We start from the raw sequence: 10,396 nt of genomic DNA, 5'->3' as shown, positions 1-10,396 counted from the left end.
TAGATCTTTTTCTTTTTAAAATTAATTTCACAAAGAATGCTTATTTAGTTCAGCTGCTATGTTCAGGCTTGTACAGATGAAGCTAAATAAAATATAGACCCACCTATAAAAGGTTAGTGTCTTAAATGGGTGGATCAAGCAACGAACGTCAAGCTGGCAAAATGCATGCTGATCATATTGCCATTTCACCTTGAGAAGGATTCTTACCCTTTCTGCGTCTTAGATTTCTCTTCTCTAAAATCAGAAAAGACTGCATCAGAGCAGTGTGTCTCAATTATAGGAGGATAGAGGGGCATCTGAGTTACCTAAGGAGCACTGAACCATTCTCCCTTCCTCCTTCTCAATCAAAGTCTAAGGTCCTTTTGTAGTTACTACCCCTTCCCCATTATCTTGAAAGAGAAACACTAGCTAGAGTATCACCGATCTAACATTCTATGGGTCTGCAAATTTCCAAGACAAGGGTCAATAAAATATTAATATTGTGTATAAACAAAGAGGCTGGTATGTCAGCTTCAGGGATGGGGCTCAGACTCAGGGTTGCTAAGAGGGTGACTGCACAAAAGTCTCAGAGTGGACACATCTGTGGTGTAAACTTTTCCCTTGAGTTCTAGGAGAGCACTTTGAAGGCCATGCCCGGATAACTGAGGTTTTTTGGGAAATCTCACTGCCCACTCGTCCTTCAGGCATGACTAACCCAAAGGGAGGGGGCTTAATTTCTTTTATTCACAATCAAATTGCTCTGAGCCAGCACTTAGTGTATCTTCCTGGTACCTGGAGACAATGAAAACAGGATAAGCAGGTCAGACAGAAAACTGTGTAATGGTAACTTGCCTTCCTTTTTTGTAGGGTCTTACTGTCGCCATGGGGCCCATACCACACACATACTAACCAAATATACATACTTGTCATTAACATGTGGTCTACCACCCGCCAACACACTAGAGCTCCATCTAGTACACAAGTACTCTGTTCTAAGGTTTTTTGTTTTTTGTTTTTTGTTTTTTTTTTGAGCAGTGAGCAAAATAAACTTGGGATCAAAGAAAGCAGGAAGGAGCCCTTTCAATGCCGCACTTTCAAGATGACCGAAAAAAGAAGGAACGACGTTCGTGCCAAAAAGGGCCGTGGCCATGTGCAGCCTGTTCGCTGCACCAGCTGTGCCCGATGCCAGCCCAAGGACAAGGCCATTAAGAAGTTCATCATTCGAAACATAGTAAAGGCCACAACCATGAGGGACATTTCCGAAGCGAGTGTCTTCGACGCCTATGTGCTTCCTAAGCTGTGTAAAACTACGTTGCTGTGTGAGTTGTGCCGTTCACTGCAAGGTAGTGAGGAATGGCTCTTCCAAAGCCAGGAAGGACCAAACACCCCCACCCTGATTTCTCTCATTCTCTCCCTCTCTCTCTCATTCTCTTATACCTTATCCAAACAGAACCATATAACCTGTCCATATAAAAACAACTTTTTCAAAAACACATTCTACCCATAAATAGGCATAGATATCCCAAAGTTACCTCTGAAATAAAGCACTCTGTTCCATCTGTTTTAACAAACATTTTGTACAGAATTTATTCTTTAATTAACTCATTCAATAAATATTTATTGAATTCCACTGAGTGCTATGCACTATAGTAGCAACCAGGGAAATAATGGTGAGAATGCCAATCACAATCTCTGCTGCAAAATCTACTAACAATGTCTTCTTTGGGGATATGGAAATTGAATTATGAAAGAGAACTTGAGTAAATCAGAAGAAATTGGTAATGTGAATTGGGAAAGTTATATGATTGTTCAGTAATTCAGGATCCATTAGTCATTTCTTCTCTCTTGTTGAAATGGAAACGAGAGAGGAGGCAAGAGTTGCAGAAGCACAAAACCTGACATTACTTAAGGCCAGGAAACAGTTTTGGTTCCAGAGAAAACTGAAGAGATGCAAGTGGACTCCAAGGAGTTTAGATGGTAGGCATCTCCTGAATGTCTGGGGCAGCCCAGGATGCATGGGTGTCCGTGATGCTAGGGTTCCAAGATAAAATATAGGACATTCAAATAAATTTGAACTTCACCTAGAAAACAAAGCAAAAAAAATAGTATATATTATGCAATATTTGGAACATATATTATAAATTATCCATTACTTAATCTAAAATTTGAATTTAATTGGGCATCCTATATTTTTATTTGCTAAATCTGGCAACCTTACATGATGCCAGTAATAAGTGAAGAAGATAAGAGTCTCCAATTTGTGTAACTGGCTTTTTCAATTGATTAGTAAACAGAAAGGAAGTAAATGGAGTCAAACTGAAGAAGCCAGAGCCTCAGAGATCTCCATTGGGTAGAAAGAGGCAGAAGGAGGAGGTCAGAAACAGTGGACCGACAAGTGGTGATGAAGCTAAAGCCATGACCTAGGGCCCATTCCTGGCATGGAGCCTGTGCTATAGGCCCTACAGTTCAGTTTTATTGCCAAACCAAAATCATTTCAGATTCCATGCATATCTTAATTTAACATTTTGTGCAGATAAAAGTGAAGTGAAAAGGAGCCAGAAGGTATATAGGGTTTCTTAACTGTGCTGACTAATTGCATTTTTGGCTGAGTTCTAGTTCACTTTAGGATTAACCTGTAACCTGAAAATTTATTCTTTTCTAGCAATCAGCATAGCTTACGTTGTTTGTTTGGAAACTCATTTTTATAGCAAAACTTCCCTTTAGAAAACATTAACTGATCTAAGAAGAAAAGGATGTTTTCCGCACCCAAGACTGGCTACACAATTTGTGAAGCTCAGTGTATAATAAAAATCCTCTTGTTTAAAAATTGGTATGGATTTCAAGGACACATTAAACTGAGTATGGAGTCGTTCTAAGTGCAGGGACCTGTACAACAGCACAGATTATATGTCCATAAAGCTGACCTTGTTCATACCTTAGTCATAATAGCAAGATAAATTTGTGTACTTGGAGCTAGAGATGGTGGTGGAAGAGGTTTGGGCTCATTGTAGAACTCATAAGGGCAAATGGAACACAGGTAGAACAGAGATGGGGGCCAATTGAAGCTATTGCTACCTTCCTCTTGAGTTGTTCTCTGGCTTCCATCAACCTTGGAACAGGTGAATTCATCTAGCAGGTCTTCTTGTTTCTTCCCAAGTTTTTTTTTTTGTCACTTTCATCTGACATGGTTTACAGACTCTCTTCTAGTTTTGTTACCTCTCATTGTCCTTCCTTTTCCATCTACCTCACCAGTTCTCCCTTACCATAGAAAATTATGTTTCAAATATGGCATGACAATGCACAGCACAGTATGACAATTCCTTCCTTTGACCTGGGCCCTACTTTTAATTCAGTCTGATAATGTGTTAGCCTTTTCTATAGCTGCTTCATGCTTTGGGCTAATATTCTATCAAAACCCTTCAATCTAGTCTGTGGGCTAATCTAAGTCAGGACTTGAGTTTGTACAAATCGTGTTTAAATTTAACACTTCAAACTTTATATCTGCCTGATTTAAATTTTGGCTTATTGGTTTCATATGAGCATTCCAGCCAATTGAGATCATTGTGGAAACTGATTCTATCATCTATAGTCTTAGCTACACTTCCTGGCTTTGATTCATCAGCAGATTTGGTAATTCTGCTATCTATGTCTTCATAGTACATCCCTGTTTAAAATGCCAAACAGGGCAGGGACAAGGATAGATAGGATCCTCCACAAGAGACTTGCTCCTGAATGACCCGGAGACAATAATCCCATTCCTTTCGGTGTGATTCTGTCAAGCATGGGAGTATGTGAAGAATCACAAGAGAAACTGATTTGACATTCCTTGAGGAGTGAGCAGTCTGAAGAATTATTTCAAACATTTTTTTAAGGAAAACTGTTAGAAACCCAAGTCTCACTAGAAAAAAAATTTAAATGCCCAAGGACATACTGGTAGGCATAAAACATAAATTAAGAAAGAAAAACAATGCAGAGACAAGAGAAAAAGAAATGAACAAAGAGGAAGGATGGGGATCAAAAGGAAGGACAGACAGAAGATCAGAGGGAGAGATGGAGAGAGACCTTAGTTATATCAGTTCTAAAAGTCATGTGACCTCGTCTTAAGATTTATTACTTCCTGCCTCTGAACGCAAAATGAGGCTAACAGCCAATCCTTAAAGAACCTCTCTTGTGAATATAATAACTGGATGTGTGGGCCACATCGGATAAAAATCAGGATTTCCTGAAGCTAATCTAAACTGACTAAGAATTCTTTAAAGGTTGGGTTCTACTTGATACAATCACTCATGCTTCTCTATCTTATGAAATATAGAATTAACATCCTTCTGATTCGAATGAAATATTGCCGGGAAAAACAGCTGAGAACACTTAAGAAATTATTTCCTTGACTTCTGTTAATAACCATCACCCTCAGTAAATAGTAAAAGTAACTCTTAAAAGAAAGTTTCCTCTCCCTGTATTTAAATCTAAGTCACTTCGGATTAAATGACATAGAATCAGATTTTATTCTTGTCAGCTTTTAGAGAACTCTACTAAAGAAGAGGGTTAAAATTAAAGGCTAATTTTATTTTTACTGAAATGCCATCATCAGAATAGGTGACCACATTTATCCACATTTACACATTATGTTCAGCCATACCTCCCATTTACAATTGCAATCACCATGTGCTCTCACTCTTCCATGTTGTTGCTCATGGTGTTTTTTCTGTTTGGAATGCCCTTTTCCCCTTGTCTGCATGGCAAATTGCTACTAATTCTTTAAAGGATAAGTTCAAGCATCACCTCCCTAGAAATATTTACTGATCACTCAGTTGAGCTAAGGGAAATAGACATCCTACCTGGGCTCCTGGATTTAGTAACATAACCTCTCTTTTCCCTACTGGTTAGAGTATTAAAGTCAAGAATGGATTATTGTTCGTCACTAAACTCTCAGCACTTAGCATAGGACCTAGCACTTTGTGAGTGTTCAGTAAATGTTCGTATAAAGAAGAAGACCAGGAAGAAGACAAGAGAGTAAGGAAGAAAAGGAAGGAGATAGGAATAGATTATAAAATCTCATTCTATGGAGTGGCTTTTATAGTATAGCACCTGAAAAGAGTAGGTGACCTTTAAAAGACTCTTATAGTCTTATCATCATCCTAGTCTATCTTTTTATTTACAGGTTTTTATCTATCTGAGCTTTGAATAATGACCCATGATTCAAAGAGAAGACAGATGACCATTTGGCAGAGCTGTGCTACAGTTATTCAAATTGATGAATGTCATCCTGTTAGCTCAAGGAAATCTTCAAATTTCTGATGAATATTCAAGTGCATGTTGTGATATTTATAACCTGTATGTTATCGTGAAAAAAAGAGCGTGAAGGTTATGGTAGTTTAAAGTAACATAAGGTAATTTCTAAATATATAATGAGGTAACTGAGACTAACAAAGCAATTCCTCATCAGAGAAATAAAGCTCTATTTTAACAGAGGGAATGTGGAATATGATGAACTTCTGAGGAGTAGTTTCAACCAAAAGCCAAAGATATGCCACTCGAGTTCATTGGCATTTCTTAGACTCTGCCTCTTCCTAATCTAAATGTAGCATATACTCTCTTAGAAGTTGATACTCAGAAGGAGAGGTTGGAACATCCGTAGAGTGGTGCACTTTGGCTCCCAGAGAAATAGTAAAGACCTTCTCTAACAAGCGTTTTGAGAGCCTTTCTTTCAGTAAATATGGCTGCACATTGTTTTTAAGTTGTTCTTCAATTATGCAAAAATATAAGAATTTCTAATAAAGGCCCAGAGTGACACTCATTTCCTAATCAATCATAAGACTAGGGAATTTTCTCTGCATTCCACATCTGGAGAATGAGATTAAATTCAGAGTGATAATATCTGGATTTTCACTGAAATGAGTTTAAAATAAATGTGTTAATATGCCCAAACTTAAAGGCCCTTTGGAGAAAATCACTAGAAAGAAAATACTCAAGGACATCCTTCACTCCATCCAATGTAATGCGTAGTCATATGCCTTTGATGTGTCAGAGTAAGGAAGAAAGTTGGATATCAAAGACCGATCTCTTTCCTAAAGATACACGTGTGCATCTCCACACCTCTTATTTTACATTTCTACTGGAATGGCCCATCAAACTCTGCATTTTAAATCTAAAATCCCAATTCCTAATTCCAATTTCTAAAAATATTTTCCCCTTTTCTGACTTTCTTACTTATATCAATGGTGCCTCTGAATAAATGCTCAAAGAAGATATTTCCCAAGTAAAGCAATGGCCCAGCAAACCTCTCTGGTGTAGAGCTTCTGAAGTGCAGGTAGAGAGGGAGACATTAATGAAACCAGAGAGTTAACCGATGGAGTAAAGTATATGAGGAGGTGAAGAGGGATACATTTCAGAGCACAGGTAGCTTTGGCTTTAGATTAGGTTTGGATCAGAGAATTAGCTTTCGATCAGAGGAAGGAGGAAAGGATATGAACAGATGATGGTAATTTTATGCAATGGAGATGAGGAACGAAGATTTAAGGTATTCTTTAATACTTTTAATTTTCTCTCTAAGGTATTAAATGAGGTCATCTTGTCAGAGTGAAGAGGTATGATGGGACACATAAAGGGTAGAGACTTTGAAGAGAATAGAGAAGTTTGAAATAATCGCTATGAGGAGTAGAAGAGAGAGCTGATCAGCTGCTTTTCCAGGTGGGTTAGATAAAAGGTTAAGGGACAAAAGAACAGACAGTTTTGTCACACAGTGATTGACCCGAAGAGCTAAGAATTTAGGTTGGATGGGACAGAGACAAATAGACGGGAAGAAAATGGTCTAGAAGGAGCAAGGAGTGAGAGAAATAGAAGACTGTAGCCAGAGAGTAGGATACTAAAGTTTAAGATTCTGGAGGTGGAGTAATTTGGGGCAGTTGACAAGATGCAAGATTTGTCTAGGAATGGGGCTGACTAAAGTTACATGAAGGTCATGGGTTGAGGTCAAGAAGTTGTTGAATAGGTCATCCACAGAGATACCATGGTCGTCATCCATGGTGATTTTGGGACTGGAGGTGGATCAGGTGCCAGAGGTAAATGTGAGGGAGGGACCAGGAAGATAGTCGTTTAAGTCAAGGAAGGGAGCTGTGGTATAGCCTAGTGACCTGAAATGTATCAGAGAAAAAATTTTTACTTGAGTGTGTCAGAGTAATAGTTGATAAATGACGATGGGATGTAAGAATGCTTCCAACTCTTCTGGGTCCTATGGTCGAATGTATATGGAAAAGGCAGTAGGGGAAATGGTGTCCTTAGGGGAGAATCTATGTCATTTATGTCAAGAGGAAGAGGTCAAAGATATATATGCATAGGACTTTAGTTATCATGGTCCAGGGGTGGGAGTGAGGGGAAAGTGGGAAGCTGGAAGTGGCAGTAGAATATGTGGATCACTTCCTCCAGGGAACTTTTCCTCCCTGATCCAGTTTTTGTTTGTCCATTATTCTTGGCACTTCAAAACATTAATGTCTTCAAATACAGAAACTGAAGGGCATCCCTCAATATTCAGATTATCTGAGTCATTATAGAATGCTGCCTTCCAGGCAGCCTCCTAGATTCTGATGCGGTTACACACTTCCCTGAATCCAGACAGTGTGACTATCCCAGCTTTCTTCAGCTGGTCTAGCAAGTTGAGAATGATCAGGAGTGGGTAGTTATTGCATGCTCTGACTGCCAAGAAGCCTTAAGCTTTAGTAATCCTAATACATCCTGATTCCTGCTCTTTTTTCCCCCCATGGCAAGATAAACCGAAAGCCAGAGGAACCCTTAACAACAGATTCTATCCTGTGTAATTTCTAAGGACTCAGGCCTTCAGCACCAAAGGCAAGCATACTCTTAGGATTTAGGCATGAAGTCAGAGCCCAGGGCAGCTCTTTTGTCTTTTCTTCCAAGAAATCTGCTCAATCAGGTACTTCAAGTCCTGATGGAGCTATTTGGTCACTAATACAAGTTGCATATATTGTTCACAGCAGCAAACTGAAGCCAAGGCCATGGTCTACAAGTTCCAGGGCATGGTTGGGTCATGACCATCAAACCAACAATGCAAAGATGGCTGGTGATCATGAATTCACAGCCATTCCTACCTTAATGTGCTTAGGTGTCTCACCTGGCAGAGAGAGGGACTTGAGCTCTCTTATACAATCACATGGGAGATCGATAGGCAGAAAACTGCCTTCACATTGAATAGCTTCCATCTGCTATCTATAGTCTTTCTTTCCAGTTAAAATAGAAGTCTTAAGGTAAGGTTTCTAGGAAATGCAGCTAGGTATATCTGAAATGAATGGTTCAAGTTCTAGATACTGTCTCCTCCCCACCTACCCTGTTCTACTGCAGTTAACTAGGCCATTCTCAGCTTTGTTCCAAGATATGACAACTTATCATGTGGACATCATTATCATTGTTAATAATAGACATTTATGAGAACTTATATACCAGACACTTTGTATATATTGACTCATTTAATCATTTCAACAACCTTACTAGGTTGGCCCTACTGGCCCCATTTTTTAGATACAGAAACTGAGAAGTAAACAATACCCAGGGTCACAAAGCTAGTAAGTAGCAGAGTCAGTCTTCAAAAGCAAAGTCTGAACATAAAGACCTTGCTGTTAACCCGTACATTATACAAACTCTCTTCTTTCATACAGATAGGAACAGTGTGTGGTCATTGCAGATTGTACATTTCATTAAAAGAGAACTCTCCACAGATAGTAAGGGCCACCTAAGCGAGGGGGTAAAATTATTCAGGCAGTGGCTGGGTAACGGGACAACATGATGGGGCTTCAATTCATGGATGGATGATGGAAGACAATCAATGTTAGAGAGCGCTGTGTTTGAAACTTAAGACTTCCCAATGCCATTTGAGTGGATCCATTGGATGCTACCCTCTTCCACACACACATGTAAGACTAACAGCATAAGTGGAGGCACACATTGCTTCAGAGAGAAAAATATATGTTTTTGTCATCTTATGAGACATCTCTTCAGATGAAATTCATAATAAAAAAAAAATGACAGGGCTGCGATTTCAAGCCACAGATAGTCAAGTGCCTGAACTTATGTCCTTAGCCACTCCTCCAGGACACAAAATTCTAAGTCTTTACTGGCATGTATACTCTGGTGAGGGGTGGGAAGGGTAGAAGAGAAGAAGAGTATAGAAGTCATGCATCAGTCAGGTCCTGTGCTACGTGCTTTTTAGACAACATCTCATTTTATTCTCACAGCAACTCCATTATATAAGCATTATCTCCACTTTACAGATTAAGAAATCAGGAATCAGTCGCATAACTAATAAGGGATGGAACCAGGACTTCAAAGCTCCTGGGTTTTTAAAAAAATTTTAATTAGTTTCAAGTATATAGTTCATAAAATGGTACCCCCCAATTGCTCCCTCCCTCCCCTGACCCTCCACCTAGCCAACATATTCATTCTAATTGTATTCCCTATGCCGTGCTCCCCATCCCCATGTCCATCCATCATCTACTAATTTGTACTTCTTTAACCTTTCACCCCATTCTCCCAGCCCCCCAAACTCCCCTCCCTTCTGTCCACCAAATTGTCCACTATATTTGTGAGTCTGTTTTTGATTAGTTTGTTTTTTGTATCCCTTAGATTCTGCATATAAGTGAAATCATATAGTGTTTGTCTTTCGCAGGCCGACTTAAAAACCTTCTAGGCCCATCAAAGCAATGTTTTTCCATCCCCTTCCTTTAAGTCTTTTAATCAGAAGTGAGTCTCTTATAGGCAACATGTAGGGGTCTTGTTTTCCTTTCCATTCATCCACTCTTTTAGTTGGGGCACTTAATTCTTTTCCATTTGAGGTATTTATTGATAGAAATATAGTTGTTACCATTCTTTATTCCTGTTTTTGATACATGTTTTTTCTTCTTAAAGAAGTCCCTCCAAAATTTTCTGTAATACTGGCTTGGCGTTGATAAATTCCTTTAGCTTATTTTTGTCTGGGAACCTCTTTATCTGTCCTTCGACTCTAAATGATAGCATTGCTGGATAATGTATTTTTGGTTGTAGATCCTGGGTTTCCATACTTTAAATATTTTATGTCAAGCCCTTTTGTCCTGTAGAGTTTTTTTTGAGAAATCAGCTGCCAGTCTAATGGGAGCTCCTTGTAGGTAACTAAATTAACTGCTTTTCTCTTGATGCTTATAAGATTCTTTCTTTGTATTTCAACTTTGGCATTTTAATTATGATGTGTCTTGGTGTGGGCCTCTCTGGATTCATAAATTTTGGGACTCTCTGAGCTTCCTGGGTTGTACGTCTATTTCCTTCACTGAGTTAGGAAACCTATTCTTCAAATAGGTTTTCAACTTCTTGCTGTTCTTCTCTTTCTAGTACCCCTAGAATGCTAATGTTGTTATATTTGATGTTATTCGATAAG

Source organism: Pteropus alecto, unplaced genomic scaffold, assembly GCF_000325575.1.
Source record: "Pteropus alecto unplaced genomic scaffold, ASM32557v1 scaffold111, whole genome shotgun sequence".
NCBI classification, from domain to species: domain Eukaryota; kingdom Metazoa; phylum Chordata; class Mammalia; order Chiroptera; family Pteropodidae; genus Pteropus; species Pteropus alecto.
This window is presented reverse-complemented; position numbering follows the sequence as displayed.